General features: G+C 39.2%; 1 pseudogene; it reads right to left on the bottom strand.

Moving 5' to 3' along the window:
• The window catches only part of LOC131383299 (histone-lysine N-methyltransferase SETMAR-like), a 149,248-nt pseudogene that overhangs the window by 120,248 nt on the left and 12,684 nt on the right, over positions 1–16,316 (bottom strand).

Here is a 16,316-nt window from a genome sequence, read left to right as displayed (position 1 = left end):
CTATCGACCCTTACATTTTATGTTGTAGTCCCAGGAAACTTTTTCTCCACCCCTAGACCATTTTACCCTTTCTTGTGAAAAAGGATTTGAGTTCCCAGCAGGGAGTTGAGCCAAGGCACTTGGGCTCATTGGTCAATCCTTATCTTGATTAACTGCCTCAACATTGCCCCAGACAATTTTTGGTCAGCTTTCTCATTGTAATCTTTACCTTCTGATTTTTTTCTTAAATTTCACAAATCTGGGGCAAATACAGAAAACTGATTTGGGCTCTATAATGTTTGTAGACAGGCAGGGGTCCCTCTGGTCTACCCAATCTTTGATGGTGTTGTATTAAGACCTTTGTTTTAACCCCATCAATTTCTGTTTTATTTATCCCATTTTTAATAACTATTTAAACATGTTTACCCTGCTGGGATGAGTCCCATGACTCTCCCCTTTCTTTTTCCTTTTAGTTTCACCCTTATCAATGCTCTCTTTATTCTTTTTTTTTTTTTCTGACATGGAGTTTTGCTCTTGTCGCCCAGGCTGGAGTGCAATGACATGATCTTGGCTCACTGCAACCTCCACTGCCCGGGTTCAAGCGATTCTCCTGCCTCAGCCTCCTGAGTAGCTGGGATTACAGCGCCCATCACCACACCCGGCTAATTTTTGTACTTTTGTAGAGACGCGGTTTCGCCATGTCGGCCAGGCTGGTCTCTAACTCCTGACCTCGTGATCCACCTGCCTCAGCCTCCCAAAGTGCTGGGATTACAGGCGTGAGCCACTGTGCCCGGCCTATTCATCTTATTTCTTAATAAACATTTAAAAATTTACACCCTTCTGGGATGAGTCCTTTGACTCTCTCCTCTAACCTTCACCATGTTCTTGTTAATTAACCTAACTTTTAAAATTAATATCTGTAAGACCCATCAAGGAAAGCTGAGACAACAAGTTTGATAAAGCTTCTAGGACTCTTGTTCCATTTTTCAGGAGTGATGTCATTACATGTGGTACCCATGTAGAAGGGGTCCCCTTAATCACAGCATTTACCATAACCTGGGTAACAGGCATATTCAGTGGGTGAATATCCTGGTCCTCATAAAGCCAATCCCACATGGCTTGCACATGCTTCATCTGAATTACCCAACTTGGCATTTATAGGGGGAGTTGAACAGACCCCCTTTTCAGGGTAAAAAGATCTTACAGTGGCTTTTATCCAGTCCACCAGCCCAGTTCTTCTCTCAGGAATAACCTCCTATGTGTCTGGATCATATATATGAATCTGCAATTGTTCTATAGTGACCTGTGGGTCCTGCATCACCCAAACATGTTTTTCCACTGTGCAGCATTTCAAATCAAAGCCACTGCTTCCAAATTAGTTACTCTCACAATCCATTTTGGTAAAAGTTCCTCAGGGAGCTGCTGATACTGTTGTACGAAATGGAATGATTCTTTCATACTATACCCTATGGTTTCAACTGCTGCTTGCTTTTGCCCTTCTGCCACACTGACTACCCACAAGTATCAAAGGTACTTTCTGTTGTGCTGGCATACTTTTTCTCCCTTGTGGGTAGATTTGAGGCTAAGAACCTGAGCTCAGACAGACCCATATCTGAGGTTCGTCCAGGCTCAAGGCCCAACAGGGCACTCTCTTTTACTTTCATTTTAGCTTTTATAGATAACAATAACTAAAAGGAAAATAAAATCTTAAGTCCCCCAAATCACGATGCCAAAGGTAGACATAAAGCTTGGGAACAGATTCATGCAAAAATAGCCTTCCTTTTGTTCCTAAACAGAAAGCTGCAATGATAGAAGGCCACATCTCTCTCCAGGTGGCCTCCCTCACCAATTTCTCACAAGGAAATTCCTTGTGGGCCCCCAAATCTCTCAGAATAAATATCCCTTCAATAAATTAACCCTAAAACAATAAGTTAACCCTAAAACCCTCAATGCCACACGAAGCACCTAAAAAAAAAAAGGTATCAAGTATCATAGGATAGAACATGGGCCTAGAACCCCTGTATGCTCACTGTTCAAGCTGGCCCTGCAGATTGGTCAGTTCTGCAGTTCGGACTATACCAAGTATCTGTTAAGACAAACTTTGCTGTGGGCCCCTGAAATAAAAACTGGATGAGGCTTCCTTCTCATTTTGTTTTATGTCCTTGAAAGCTTGACTTTCTCACCAAGTGGGGGTACTCTCTTGGTCTCCATTACCTGGAGGGCAGGAATTTTCAGGTTCACATCAAGAAGCCAGTCTGCAAAGATTGGGAATCCAAGACATCTAATATTTTAAGCAGTACACTTTTTGTTCCAAATGTGTCAATTTCTTAGGGAAGTTTTTTCTTAAAAGATCTCATCCCTATGGGGTTTTTGTCATCTTTTGCTCTCTTAAATCTATTTCTAAGAGTGAATTTTTAGGGATCATGGGGACTGCCTCCTTTCTGCCCTCTCCAGGAATGTAAAAATTTATTCTAAACCTAGAAAATTATGACCTGGGCTTTACACAGAGAGATTTTTGGATTGAGTTGCTATCAGAATAAAGTACACCACTGAAAATCCTAATTGTCAATGCCAAAAGAAAAATAAAAAAGGTTTTACAGATCTCTTACTCTAAATAATTGATGGGAAAACCAAATTTTAAAAAGGACACATAATAGTGTCATGGCTAGTCTTGAGAATTCGCTTGAGCAAAATCTAACATAAAAAAAAGTTTAAAATCTTTAAAAGCTCAAAATTGCTCTAGATTCCCTCTAGGAAAAACAATGGACACCACCCCATGCTGTAGTTCAGTAGCTAAGGTTCTTCCCTTTTCACCTTGGTGACCTGGGTTTGTTTTCCAGCCAGAGAATGAGTCCTTTCTGGTTTGATATTTGTATGACTTTTCAAATACCGGCTGTTTGTTATGGCAAAAATCTGGTGATAAGAGAGTTTAAAAGTTGTTTTGTTTTGTTTTGTTTTTAAAAAAGAGCTCAATAGTCAAAAGTAGACTTAACTAAAACTGATATCTAGGGTATATATGTACACACACACACACACACACACACACACACACTAGTTTTAAGCCTCTGTTCTCTCTTTGTAAAAACTTTTCGTCAGCTAAATCGTTTCTCCGTTTACTTCTGCCTGTCTCTCCTTTCTCTTGCCACCCTCAATGCCACATGAAGCACCTAAGAAAAAAAAACAGAAGAAAAAAAGGAATTTCTGACAGCCTGGGATCCACTGGGGAAACAGAAAAGGCACCAAAGACTTCTGTTTGAAAGAAATCTGTTTTTCTTCATGTCATCCCAGGAGTTGTAAGCAGACCAGTTCACTCATATCTAATAAAACTCTATTCTCTTTTGCATTGTGTTACCTGATTTTGTTTTACTTTTGGGGGTACCTAAAATTACTTGGCATCATGAGAAAATAACTTTGGTGTATACAATAGGTAGATAAGAAATACACTTTTAGAAATGGCTGATGGCAGAGGCTTACAGTGAGTAGTTATGACCACTTTGTTTTACTCATTTCCTTGTGCATGTATATGAGAAAAGTGAGCTTTGGGGCATGTAGAAGCTATGGAAACATCCCCACTCCTGACTAAGAGATAAGTCTCCTGTGGGGGATGAGATGATCACAGAGTCGGCCGATTGGCATTGGGTCGCCCACCATCCTTGGGAGAACAGAATATCCTTGTAGCGAGGAGCACTGTAAAAGCTTTGAACTATCTTGTCCCATGGTGTTCCCCTCTCTTTGGCAACCACAGATGGAGTGTAAAAATGGTATCCTTGGTTTTGGAGGATCTGTTCTGCCTTCCAGCTATGCTTGCTTCACATGTATTTAAATATCAGGCCATAAAAACTGCTTATTTTCCTTCTCACAGTCATTAAAGGGCTCCACCCTAAAGCCAATAATCTAATTAAGAACAAGTTAGGTTTAAAAAGCCAAAATACAACTTTCAGGCATGTAGCTGGCTATCTGAAAACTCTTTCATAAAATAAATTTACATCTTCAAGGAAATTTGTATTTGTAATGGTATCTCCCTATGTACGTTAGAAACTCTTCCCATTGCTTTAAATTCACAAGCATACCTTTGTTTAAAGTACTTTTCCTGGCCATCTTAACTAAAATTTACTTACACCGTTGTTTTTCCCTTGGCTTGAGCAAATGATGGTACAATATTTAGGCCTACTGTGTTAGCTCTGTGCTTTTAAAATGCAAATTGTCTATTTTGCTTCACCTAAGAGTTGTCTGTTTAGAAATGCAAATTTTGAGCTGTCTAGCTGACAATTGCCCAGGGCAATGAAACAGGTTATCAAGAGAATTGATAGTCTAAAGTGGGGGAGAGATATTTGGAAAACTGACAAATGAACAATCATATAAATCTATAAGATCTGCTTCTGTCTATGTCTGCATGTCTATGTGTTTACAGAAGTCATGTGTATGTGATGTTTCACTATCAAAATATATAAAAGAGCTCTAATTAATTGGCCTAAAGAAAAAAGTAAGTGCTTAAATAAAATTTTTCATCAGAAAAATAAACTTTAACTCAAATGCCTTTTAGTTCATGTAACTTTAGCAATATTTGGTAAATAAAACTAGTTTTTAAATTATTGATAAAATAAAAACATCTCCAGAATTTAATTTAGACTTTTGATCTAAACTAGTTAGGCAGGTTAAATACTGTGCTAAATGCTTAAAGACATAAAACTTTGCTTCTACTTGTCTATAAACTTATGAACCTCCTAGGTTTTTCACCAAAAATAAGAGTTACTAAGAGGTAACATTATCATTAACGTATTTAATTAAAACTACTAGATACATACAAAGTGTATTTTAAAAGTAGAATGTGTTTCAGTTAAAAATATGGTTTATAAGAAGGCATGGGAATGTGGATTTTTTAAGGGAACATAATTTTTGTCTAGAAGTTCTAAGGATGAATTTGTTTATAAGATTTTATTAAAAGTAGCTTTTGCATTAATAATATCGTATGCAAAGGTAAAATTTGGTTTTTTCTTTTGAATAAGATTTTCATGTAATATTAAGGTATAATGGGCTGGGCGCAGTGGCTTACACCTGTAATCCCAGCACTTTGGAAGGCTGGCGAGGGCGGATCACCTGAGGTCGGGAGTTCAAGACCAGCCTGACCAACGTGAAGAAACTCCTTCTCTACTAAAAATACAAAATTAGCCAGACGTGGTGGCACATGCCTGTAATCCCAGCTACTCGGGAAGCTGAGGCAGGAGAATAGTTTGAACCTGGGAGGTGGAGGTTGTGGTTAGCCAAGATCACGCCATTGCACTCCAGCCTGGGCAACAAGAGCAAAACTCCGATTCAAAAAATAAAAAACAAAAAAAAAAGATACAGTAAAATATTTTTGTCTGCCTTTTGAATAAACTGCAAAAGAAAAAAAAGAGAGGGAGAGGAGAGCTAGATTCAGTTGGCCTCATGCTGACTTTACTAGGTCTTATTGTTTGAGAAACTGAGTCTCCTCTCTATCAAAGAGTAAAGGTTTTTGCTTTTTAAAAATCTTTGAATTATCATTTTGGCTAAATGAATGACTTATTTTACAGTAACCTGACATCCGGATTTGTGACATCATGTGTTTTGTTTTGTTTTTTGAGATGGAGTCTTGCTCTGTCACCCAGGCTGGAGTGCAGTGGCGCGATCTCGGCTTACTACAACCTCCACCTCCCAGATTCAAGCAATTCTCCTGCCTCAGCCTCTCGAGTAGCTGGGATTACAGGCATGTGTCACCACGCCTGGCTAATTTTTTTGTATTTTTAGTAGAGGTGGGGTTTCACCATATTGGCCAGGCTGGTTTCGAACTCCTGACCTTGTGATCCACCTGCCTCGACCTCCCAAAGTGCTGGGATTACAGGCGTGAGCCACCACACCCAGTCCTGACAGCATGTGTTTTAAACCTTTGATATTTGACAAACTTTCCAAAATCAAGTTTCAAATTCAGTCATTAAACCTCATTATCTTTTTAGGTATTAGGTCTCCTGCATTCCAAAAGAGACATATCTGGCTTATTTGATATGTTCAATCATAGAAGAACCATTGTCAAATATAAAGTAGTGTTTAATTTTCTTTGGGTTATGTTTATATAAATGTGTTATTAGTATATGTTCCCAAAGTGTATGAGATTCCTATAATTCTGATATGTTTTAGTATATATTATCAATAATAATAATGATCATTATGTGAAATTGTTTTATGCCACAGAACTAACCAAATATCTTGGTCAGTTGTGTCTTCAACCATGGCTGTTCTAAGACTTTTGTCATACACAATTATTTGTTTTACCTTGATTCTTCTCAAAAAGTGGTTTCTACAAAGCAACAATCTAAGATTTGCTTCTTGACCTGGGGTAGTGACTCATGCCTATAATCCTAGCACTTTGGGAGGCCAAGGCAGGTGGATCACTTGAGGCCAGGAGTTAGTGACCAGCCTGGCAAACATGGCAAAACCCTGTCTCTACTGAAAATACAAAAATTAGGCACAGTGGCGTGCACCTGTAGTCCCAGACACTTGGGAGGCTGAGGCACCAGAATCATTTGAACTCAGGTGGCAGAAGTTGCCATGAGTCAAGATCGTGCCACTGCACTCCAGCCTGGGTGACACAGTAAGACTCTGTTTTAGAAAAAAAAAAAAAAAAAGGTCATAAAACTTGCTTCTATAAGGGAATTCATGGAAAGGACTCTGATGGGTGTTCTTAAATGGAGGTTTCAGATAACCTTGGAAACTGTGTCATTGTACTAAAGAATAAAAAACTTCCAGGACTCTCATTAAAAAGAGCTAATGTGTTCCTGAGGATTGCTGACTCAGTATCAAGCAAGACAGGGGTTAACTGCATGGACTGAACTAATGGAAGGCTGAAATAATTTTTCAATGATTTTTTTGTTTGAAACATGCTGATTTTTTTTTTTTATCAGAATCAAGAACACTTTTTTTCTTTTGAGCTATTTACAGCTTTTAACAATTGAGTAAAGTACAGTCTTACAAGCAAAATTTGAAGCATATTTCTTTCTCTCTCCCTGATTTCTAAAAAAATTTAGACGCTATCTGTGAATATTCTTAATTTGTGGCAATGCAGTTATTTGCATAAATTCAATGAGAATCTGTTTTCTCTTGTAACAGGACAAAAACCACTCACCTCCTTGTTCACCCTTCCCCGCCTTTCCCCTCCTTCCTCTGCTGCTTGCTCTTTTTCCTTTAAATATTGAAGTGCTCAAGACTCTCTTTGGAAAAAGCACAGGCCACAGATCCTACTGTGACTTGTGTCTTTTTTTTCCCCTTGTGTGTCCTCAACATTTGCAAAATAAAGTTCTAAATTGATTGAGGTTTTTCTCAGACACTTTTTGGTTTACAATAACCAAAGGATTTAATATTTCACATTTTGGTTATTAGTTTGCACCTCCTTATGTATCCATTGGCCCAACTCTCTAGGAGTTGAATTCATCTCTAAATTCCACTGGTAACTTTTACATTTAGTAACTGAATGCAGTGCAGCAGCTCTATGCCGTGGGTAACCACATGGGCAACCAGGAATCAAAGGTTCCTCATTCCTCACCTGTTTATCCTTTTCCTTTTTATGCATTAACTTTTATCTACATCATTTATTTCCTTCATTTTGAAACATTTAACCTCTAAATTAGACAAAATTAGTTCTCCTTTACCAAAACCGTATCTTCACGTCTTTTTAAAATAAACTTCCTGACCAAAACCACATATTTTTTATACACTCTGTATATAGAATTATTTTTCTTATATCTAATAGTTTTATTTTTTTATTTTTATTTATATTTTTAAAACAGGGTCTCACTCTGTCACCTAGACTGGAGTGCAGTGGTGCAACCATGGCTCACTGCAACCTCAATCTCCCAGACTTAAGCAATCCTTCCACCTCAGCCTCTTGAGTAGCTGGAACTATAGGCATGAGTCACCATACCCAGCTAATAGTAGTTTTTAATTACATATATTAACACTATTCTAACTCTTAGTAACTAATTTCAGTGAAAAACCTAGGATTACTTAATTTAACATAATATGACTTTAAGATTTTAAATTATTGAAGAGAATTTTGAAATTGAAACCACTTTTATGAAATTTTAAAAGGCCACAAGATTAAAATTATGGTAGGGAGCTGAGTTTTGTTAAGATATTTATCTTTCTCTCAGATCTCTTCCTCCTCCATGCATGACTGCTTGCACATAGTCATTTCAATAGACACTAATAATTTATTACCTCCTTGTCTTACCCCAGGCAGGCTGCCCACAAGATTAATAAAGTTTTTTCTTCAAAGACTAATGATCCTTAGATTATGCAGATCCTCCCTATGGCTTCCAGAAGTTGGACTGACCAGAGAGAAGGCTGAGTAGCTTTGACCACCAGGGATTTCACCTCATGCAAACTTTTCTACTAAGCTATAGTCATGGTTAAATAATAACCCACCATTGTTTCCCCGCTTGCTTTTCCATAGTAACCATCAGTCACAAACACTATTATGAAACCTAAGACTGGTCTTTGAGATATTTTTCAGACTTTGTCTCTAACAGCCTGGACCAACTGATGCCAACTGTACCTGTGGCCCATGAGGGTAACTAAGGAACTGACTTGACTTGTATTGTGACTTCTCCATGGCCCAATAACTGATTTAGCACATGAAGACAGCTCTGACACCCCTATAGTTTCCTCCCAGACCAATTAGCAACACCCATCCCTTAACCCCCTTCCCACCAATTTATCCTTAAAACCCTAGCCTCTGAATTCTCAGGGAGGCAGCTCTGAGAAATCTCCCATTCTCCTTCCTCAGTTCCCTTGTGATAATTAAAGTCTTTCTTTACTACCACCCTGCTGTCTCAGTGTTTGGCTCTATCTGGGCAGTGGACAAGAACCTGGTTAAATGGTAACAAAACTAGTTTTATTTATCAATGATTACTAAAGTCGTGTGAACTAAAAGTCATTTAAGTCTAGTGGCCAACGCCATTTGGCCCCTTGGAGGTTCATTGAAAAATCACTGACATGAGGTAGATGAATGGGAGAAAAGGCATATACATTTATTTGACATGTATACACAGGATCCTTCAGAATGAAGGCCCAACTCCCCAGTGAGTTTTACAAGCTTATATACCATCCCGGCAAAAACAAGTTATGGAAGGGGAGAGAAAAGAAATGCTGTTGAGAGGATTACTAGGGAGAATGATTTACTTGTAAATAGTTCTTTTTGACAGTGAAAAGATCTGTTCAGGTGTGGTTGCATTCTTGGTCTTACAGGGAGGGAAGAAAAAAAATTTTTTTTTTACCATCATGCTTTACATCAATGTAAAGTAAAAACAATTTTTTTCTCTGCTGGGTCTGGACTTTAGGCAGATAAAGGAACTTCAGCTTCTTTAAGAGAGACTGTGGGTGGTGGAGAGGTCAGAGAGGCCTTGATCAAGGCTTCTTCAGTTCAGCATGGCAATGCACCATATTTTGGGTATTTGTTTCTGAGCCCCAACATGAGCTAGCTTTTATTTTTCTGACAACGTATTTTATTTAAGCACTTACTTTTCTATAAGCCAATTGATTAAAGCACTTTCATATATTTTGGTAGTATAATATCTCATACAAGTGATATATACATATAAACATAAAGACACACAGAGGCAGATCTTACAGATTTGTAAGATTCTTCACTCATCAATTTTCAAATAGTTTCTTTCCCACTTTTAGACTATCAATCATTCTTAAAGACACGACTCAGGTGAAACAAGGTAGAAAATTTACATATCAAAGACCTAGAACTTAGACTTAAACACCATTATCTGAAGACAACATTTTGAGGGAAAGTGTCTTTTCAACTTAGCTGTTTCTTAACTAGATTACTGACTTGAGGTTGGAGCCCTTTAATGAATAGGGCAAAGAAGGCATGCAGTTTTTAGGGCCTAAACCTTGCTTTTCTCAAATGCCCAAAGAAATGAGTAGGCCCCTGTAGTAATAACCAGTTACTGTAAGGAACTATCTCTTAGCTACCTCTAATGCTGTAACTCTCACCCATGACTCACCAGTCATTACACGTGGCAAGATCAAGTCCTCAAACTTACAAAGTAATTTCTTGTATCCTCAAAATCCAAAGAGATCAAGTAATGCAATACAAAAGAGAACAGGGTTTTATACCTGAGAGGAATCTGTCTGCTTACAATTCTTGGGGTTCCATAAGAAAAAACAGAGGTTCAACCCCAAAAAGAAGTATTTGATACCTTTTCTGTTTTCCTTAAGTGATCCCAGATTGTTAGAAATCCTTTTAAGATCTACTCATGTGGCATCAAGGATGGCAAGAAGGAGGGACAGACCAAAGTAAATGGACAAACACTGAGAAATCAGTCAACTGAGTTGTTTTACAAAGCGAGAGCAGAAGCCTTAAAACAATACATATGCATACACACATTGCCCAAATATCAGGTTTAACCAATTTGACTACAGAGTCTTTGACTTTTGACTATAGAGGTCTTTTAAAAAATATATCTCTCCTAATGGTAATTCCTCCTCAAGCTGTTTTATTTTGCTTCTGCTGCTGAGAGAGGAGGAAGGAAGAAACTGGTCAGGCAGACAGTTAGGGTGGCTCCTTGGTAAAACCCCTTCAAAGAACAGCCTGAAAATCATGCATGCCCCACATCCTTGAATGGAAATGTCTACTCTGTGAAACAAGATGAACAAATTCCACTCGTTTTTTTGCTCCGACTTTTCACCTACTTTACGTATGCCTACCTTTCTGTGATTGGCCACAGGCCAAGTCTTCATTTACATACAGTGAATCATCACTTCAGCCCCTGATTGGTCCTGGGCCAAGCCTTCACCTCTACCTCCAACTGGTTCTCCAAGACAGCCTACAGATCAGTCAGCACATTCCTCCCCTTCCAGTCCATAAAAACCTGGGACTCAGTCTCATAGCTGGCAACCCTCTCAGGTCCCGCTCTCCACTGTGGAGAGCTTTCTTCTTTGGCTTTTTAAACTTTCGCTCCAACCTCACCATTGGTGTTCACGCTCCTTAATTTTATTGGTCATGAGACAAAGAACTCCGGGTAATACCTCAGATGAAAAGACTGCAACACTGCTAGGTGGGCTCCCATCACCAAACAGGCAGCCTGTAGAAGCAGACATCTTACTGCAGTGGCTACTCACCACCCCTCCTTACAGCAGTATGATAGATGGTTATCAGTTAACAATGGCTCTAAACCCACCAGCGTTTTTAGGGCATCCTCATTCTCATGCAGTGGTCCACAAATGTCTAAAAGGTGATCCACACCACTCCACATGGAGTGGATGGCCATGCTGGGATTTCCCCCATGGATACTACATACCCTTTTCCCATTTATTGATCTCTCAGCCTCTGGCCTGGTTCACCACATGTTCCATGGTGGGCAGGTCTGTATAAACCTGCCCCCAATAGTATAAGGACACTGAGAGGCTGAAGAAAAAGGCTAACATATCAATTTTCTCAGAAAGAAACATTTAATAGGAACTTAGGAAAAGAAGTCATGTCTGTGCCTCAGGCAGCAGTAAGACAAGATGGTGGGCCCCTGAACCATTACCCCCCACACCGCTAGGTTATATATCATACACAAAGGGTATATGTGATTCAAAAGGGATGTGTAAGACAATTGCTTAAGGGCAGGACTTATGGTAAGTACAATAATATCAAGATTCTTTTGATCTAATGGCAGGATTTATGGTAAATACATGCTGTTACACAAGGAGTAGTAGACAAAATAGAAATCATGGCAGCATGCCAGGGAGTGGGTTTAATTAGAAGTCAACAAGGCAGATAAAGCATCCAAGATGAAGCTGCTTTTCCCTCCACACTCAATTTTTTTAATGCAAAAGTAAAAGAAGAAAATGTTTAGCAAACTAGGACTAGAAGGGAATTATCTCAACTAGATGAATTTGATAAAGAGAGAGCATCTACAACAAAATCCTACAGCTAACATTAGACTCAATGACAAAAGACCAAATGCTTTTCCTCTATGATCCTGAACAAGGAAGGGATGTTCTCTTTACTATCTTTCATCTTTTTTCTTTTTGAGATGGGGTGTCACTCTATTGCCCAGGCTGGAGTGCAGTGGTGAAAACACCACACACTGTAGCCTTGACCGTTGTGGGAATCAGGAGACTGGAGAGACTGATAGGTGGAACAGGAGGATTTTTTTTTTTTTTTTTAGTGCACTCAGACCCAGTGGATTTACATCCAAAATCGGGGCCCAGAACAAAGACAGCACTTGACTTTTACACACACTTCTAAAAGAGGGTGGGCTAGCTTGAAACAAGCTTACAGTGGCATGAAGCATAATGGCATGAAAGCAAGGATACAGAGGCAGAACAAAGGCAGTTAATAAAATTGTGACAGGTGCATAACTCAGGATTACATGTGACTCTTGCTATGCAGCCCAGATGGCTATTATCTAGACTTGCTCTAGTGCCTTGCACGGGCTTATCTCATAACTCTCACTATGGTGCCTAGATGGCTGCAGCCCAGGCCTGCTGAGGCATGTCTTATAACCTTCAATGTGCTGCTCAGATAAAAACAGAACACTTGAAGTTATTAGTTACAGAAAACAGGAATCAATAACATTATAAAACTTGCAGAGCAAGATACAATCACATGAAGGGGGGTAGGATTCAAGGGGGAAGTTTCCTTATACTAAATGAGAGAGGAAAATGTATTTTCCTTATCCTTATGTTGACAGAGTGCTGAGAGAGTCTCCAGATCACATTCTTTGGAGCTCTGGCTTCTTAGATAATGTTATTAAGACTTCACCTGGGTCCAGGCTTTGCCTGTTACTGCCTTTAGGATGAGTCAGCCTAATATAGAAAGCTTGTTTTTCTCTTTTTAATCTTATTTTTCTTTCTTTAATTTCCTGCCTCATGACCTCCTGGGCTCAAGCAATCCTTCTGTCTCAGCCTCCCAAGTAGCTGGGACCACAGGGGTGCATCAAAACACCTGGCTAGTTTTTTTAATTTTTATTTTTTGTAGAGATGGGGTCTTGCCTCAACATAGTACTGGAAATTCTAACTACTGTGACAAATCAAGAAAAATAAATAAGGCATAAAGTTTGAAGTGCAGAAAATAAAACTATTTCCAGATGACATAATTATTTACATAGAAAATCTCTAGGAATCTTTAAAAATTTCCTAGAAGTAATAAATGAATTTAGCAAAGTCACACACAAAAATCAATCACATTTCTATCTACTGACAATGGACAAAATAAAAAACACAAAACTGTTATCATAATAGGTATATTGGCCAGGCACGGTGGCTCACACTTGTAATCCTAGCACTTTGGGAGGCCGAGGCGGGCACATCACGACGTCAGGAGATCGAGACCATCCTGGCTAACATGGTGAAACCCCGTCTCTACTAAAAATACAAAAAATTAGCCGGGCGTGGTGGCAGGCGCCTGTAGTCCCAGCTACTCAGAGAGGCTGAGGCAGGAGAATGGCGTGAGTCCAGGAGGCGGAGCTTGCAGTGAGCCGAGATCGCACCACTGCACACCAGCCTGGGTGACAGAGCGAGACTCCATCTCAAAAAAAAAAAAAAAAAACATAATAGGTATATTGCAAGATGCACACAGCAAGTCAATACACAAAGACACCAGGTGGCTTCTGAGAAAGAGGTTTAATCCTAGGGCTGCCAAATGAGAAGATGAGAGGAAATCTCAAATCCGTCTCCCTGGGGCATATGGGGATAGGGTTCCTAAGGGTTTTAGAGTGGGACAAAGTGTGGAGATTGAAGAGTGCAGGGTGAGGTCATGGGACAGAGAGATGAAGAAACTGTGTTTCCATGCTGATTAGTTTCCTCTGTGAGGGTCTTCAAACTGGTTGGCACCAGCTGTTTTGCTGGAGTTTAGAATGTGAAAAACATCTTAAGCAACCCTTAAAAGCTTTATGATTCTAGGGTCAGAAATCCTATCTATAGGAACAATGGGGATGCAAATGGTCAGTGTCTAGCGACTTTCAGTTACAAGGAAGTGGGTCAAAGTGCAGAGTGATTAATGCTTAATTATAACTATATTTCTATCCAGAATTCTTGGTAATCCCGGCCAGGCGCAGTGGCTCATGCCTGTAATCCCAACACTTTTGGAGGCCGAGGTGGGTGGATCACGAGGTCAGAAGTTTGAGACCAGCCTGGGCAACATGGTGAAACCCCGTCTCTACTAAAAATACAAAAATTAGCCAGGCGTGGTGATGCACGCCTGTAATCCCAGCTACTCAGGAGGCTGAGGCAGGAGAATAGCTTGAACCCAGGAGGCAGAGGTTGCAGTGATCCGAGATAGCACCACTGCACTCCAGCCTGGGTGACAGTATAAGGCTCCATCTCAAAAAAAAAAAAAAGAATTCTTGGTAATCCTGTGAGGATGGCTTCAAAGCCATTTACAATCGCTCCAAACAAAATAAAATACTTAAGTATAAGCTTAACAAAATATTTTAACTATGCTGAAAAGTACAAAATGGTAATGAAAGGAATTAAAGAAAACCAAAATTAAATGGAAGGACATGCTGTGCTCATAGATTGGAAGACAATGTATTAAAGATTTCAATTCTCCCTAAGTTAATCTATAGTTTTAATGCAATGCCTATCAAAATGTGAGCAAGATTTTTTGCAGACATAAACAACCTTTATTCTAAAATTTGTATGGAAAGCCATATGCACTAAAATAGCTAAAACAATCTTGACAGTGAAGAATAAAGTGGGAAAAATTACTCTGTTTGATGTTAAGGTTTATTTCATTGCTATGGTAGTCAACCCAGTGTAGTACTGGCAAAGGAACAGACACATAGATCAATGGAATGGACGAGAGATCCACAGAATAGAAACACATCCACACCCATATACTCAACTGGTTTTTGACAAAGCTTCAAATGCAACTGAGTAGAAGAACAATGGTCTTTTCACCAATTGGTGCTGGAGCAATTGGATACCTATCATGAGAAAAAAAAAATGGACCTCAATCTAACCTTCACATCTTATACAAGAATTAATTTGCAAATAATCAAAGACTTAAATGTAAAATGTAAAACTGTAATAATTTTAGCAAAAATAGGTAAAAATCTTTAGCATCTAGGGCTAGTGATATAATTCTTAGCCCTAACATGGAAAACACATGTCAAAAATGCAAAAATTGATAAATTTGACCTTATCAAAATTTAAAACTTTGCTCTGTGAAAGCTCATGTAAAGAGAATTAAAAGACAAGTTATAGATAGGGGAAATATTTTAAAATCACATATCTGACAAAGGACTAATATCTAAAATATATAAAGAACTCTCAAGACTCAACAATGAGTCAAACAATCCAATTGATGCAGAATTTTTGTTCCTTAGTTCAGCTAAAACTGTGTTCTTGTCATATGACAGGAAAGATTAAGCACATGGACACATTGAAAGGTGAGGGGAGCAGAATGTATTGGGCAAAAAGGAAAAAAGAAAAAAAAATACTCAGCAAAGTGAGAGGAAGTCTTGTCAATAGGCTCCCACCTCAGACTGGATACCAGGCCACCTCACAGACTGGATACCAGGCCACCTCACAGATTGGATACCAGGCCACCACACATGAGCTGAAGAGGCCAGGTTCCTCCCCACTGCACAGGGTGCAAACTTCCTATGGCTCCACCCCATCTTCCCAGTGCACAGGCGAGTACACAGACCATTGCAGGCATGCCCAGACAAAACGCTAGGCAGGTTCTCTCATCTGCACAAAAGCATCTGGTGTAAACACTTGTGGGGCAGGTGGGAGGGTCTCCCAGGACCTCCCTTATCTGTCTCCTGCATCTATGACAATTAGAAATGCGCAAAACATATGTAGAGACATTTCACCAGAGGTGATATACAGATGAAAATATCTTCAACGTCATTAGCCAGCAGGGGAATGCAAATAGATATCACTATACATCTATCTGAATGGCTAAAATTTCAAGTGACAACATCAAATTTTGGCAAAGACGTGCAGAAACTGCATTACTTATACATTGCTGGTGGAATGTAAAATGATGTAGCCACTCTGAAAAAATGTTTGGAATTTTCTTACAAAACTAAACATGTAATTACCATATAACCCAGCAAATGTACTCTCAGTTATTTATCCCAGAGAAATAAAAACGTAGGTTCACATTAAAAACTTGTACATGAATGTTATTTCATAACAACTTTTTGAGACAGAGTCAGGCTGGAATGCAGTGGTGTGATCTCAGCTCACTGCAACCTCCACCTCCTGGGTTCAAGCAATTCTTGTGCCTCAGCCTCCCAAGTAGCTGGGACTACAGACATGTGCCACCATACACAGCTAATTTTTGTATTTTCAGTAGAGATGGGTTTCAC

Source organism: Hylobates moloch, unplaced genomic scaffold, assembly GCF_009828535.3.
Source record: "Hylobates moloch isolate HMO894 unplaced genomic scaffold, HMol_V3 SCAFFOLD_4, whole genome shotgun sequence".
Classification (NCBI taxonomy): Eukaryota; Metazoa; Chordata; class Mammalia; order Primates; family Hylobatidae; genus Hylobates; species Hylobates moloch.
The sequence above is the reverse complement of the archived record's forward strand: the minus strand, read 5'-3'. Positions and strand labels throughout refer to the sequence as shown.